Source organism: Pinus tabuliformis, chromosome 1_2 (assembly GCF_031772625.1).
Source record: "Pinus tabuliformis cultivar Carrire ecotype Pingquan chromosome 1_2, CPIR1, whole genome shotgun sequence".
Classification (NCBI taxonomy): Eukaryota; Viridiplantae; Streptophyta; class Pinopsida; order Pinales; family Pinaceae; genus Pinus; species Pinus tabuliformis.
The window spans coordinates 1,141,741,493-1,141,743,562 of record NC_142298.1 but is presented as its reverse complement, the minus strand read 5'-3'; the positions used below and the strand labels follow the sequence as shown (position 1 = coordinate 1,141,743,562).

Sequence of the window (2,070 nt, the reverse complement as noted above, 5' to 3'; positions counted from 1 at the left end):
TCATCGCCATTTTTTCTTCTATCCTCTTGTTGATCTTCTTAATAACAAGATTATCATTTCAACCTTCAATTCTTTTATTATATCGACTACTCATCTTGTTCTCCTTTCATTTCAATCTCTAGGTCCAGTCTATTATAGCTGTATTCCCGTCAATTATAGCCATTTCCTTTTGTCAAAAGTATTAGCTTATTTTATCACAATGATAGTATGTACCACAAATATGAAGAACATTAAATATTAAATAATTGTAACAACTATCCATATAGGAAGCAGATAACATTAAATAATATTAAGTAATTGTAACTACTATCCATACTGCCCTTTGAAAGGGCACACACATACTGCCCTTTGAAATGGCACACGCAGATGCCATGGGCATATTCACAGATCCAACAAAATAATTTTGACCGACATGAAATGGAAGCGAGGGAAATGGATTACAGAGATTGCCAGAATAAAATAGAAAACCAAATGCTAACATTATCATACGACTAGAGCTGTAGACTCTAATCGAGCACTAAGAGAAGTAATATATATAAATCACATATACGAAGTCTAATTATTTGTAAAGGCCCCACGAGTGATTCACTACTGTGAATCCGCCATCAACAACGAGGTTATGCCCGCTAACATACTTAGACTCATCGCTGGCCAAGTAGAGACCGCTTCCGCAATATCCTCTGCTTTAAGGGTGTGCCCCTGTAAGTTAGCAATACTGTTGCAGAAGCCCTCCATCGCAGCTTTATCGCCTTCGGAAATTGAGGAGGCATCCCCTTGTTTGAAATACTGAACTGAAAGTGCCGTGGCCACGCCATAAGGGGACACAGTGTTCACTCTGATCCCGTATTTGCCAAGCTCAGCTGCTCCATTTTTAGTCAATCCAAGGATTGCATGCTTCGATGCAGTGTAGGAGTAAGGAGCACCTCCTCCAAAAATACCCGCCACGCTGGTTGTAGAGATGATGCACCCCTTCTTCCGTGGGATCATAACGCGGGCGGCGTGCTTAATGCCGTGCATCACTCCTTTCACGTTTACATTCATCACTCGATCGAATTGCTCCATATCATACTCTGCCACGCTCTTCACCAAAAAGCTGTCGATAGTTCCAGCGTTGTTATACATAATGTCCAGTTGGCCATACTTATCCATGGCCACATCCACTGCCGCGCTCACATCTTCTTCTTTGCTCACATCGCAGTGCACGTAAGTTGCCACAGCGGGAGAAAGGGATTCCTCAAGCTTTCTGCCACCTTTCTCTGCAACGTCTGCGATTATGACTTTCGCTCCATGCTTAATGAACAACCGAACAATGGCTTCTCCTATGCCCGCTGCCCCACCCGTTACTATTGCAACCTTCCCCTCCAATCTGCATGCACCATTCAATTCAACAAATACATGGTTTCGGAAAATTAATGTTACCAAATTGAAAGAAATACAAAAAAAAGAAAAGAAAAAAGAGTAGAAGGTTAGAGTGAATTTTTCCCATGTTATGATTACCGTCGATCTCCAAGGTTGCTCAGATTGCCAACACAACCAGTGCCTCCATTAAGATGTGCGTTAGACTCCATGGTTTTGATTGGGGAGAGAAATAGAAAGGGAGAAAGATGGAATTAGTCCCCGCTCTCCGGCAGATGGTGGAGAGAAGAAGATGTGGTTGTGCCTCCATTAAGATGTGCGTTAGACTCCATGGTTTTGATTGGGGAGAGAAATAGAAAGGGAGAAAGATGGAATTAGTCCCCGCTCTCCGGCAGATGGTGGAGAGAAGAAGATGGATAGATGCGTATAGGGCGCAGGGAACGGTATTTATAGATGAAATTATTGAGGATATCATACTATCGGTAAAGTAGTCGCAATGCACGTTCCGGTGGCGTTTACAAAATTGTTGAAGTGTAAGGGACCCATGGCAGATTCCCAACGGGACTCGTGGGACCGAGGACAACACAATATCCAACTAACGGTTAATAATAAGAAATGAATTGAAATTGAAATCTCCACAATTATATTATATTTATGACCCCGCCGTTGACTTGACTTTTGATTATGACAAAAGGACAACCGAAAATATCAATG

At 42.1% G+C, this 2,070-nt stretch overlaps 1 pseudogene across 1 annotated transcript; it reads right to left on the bottom strand.

Annotated features, from left to right (window-relative positions):
* Positions 1 to 343: 343 nt before the first annotated feature.
* Positions 344 to 1,634, bottom strand: LOC149210227 (short-chain dehydrogenase reductase 2a-like; annotated as a pseudogene). Its single transcript, XR_016252280.1, has 2 exons — positions 1,498 to 1,634; positions 344 to 1,366 (listed from the first exon to the last, which is right to left on the bottom strand). The product of XR_016252280.1 is annotated as a short-chain dehydrogenase reductase 2a-like (transcript).
* Between the last annotated feature and the right edge of the window lie 436 nt (positions 1,635 to 2,070).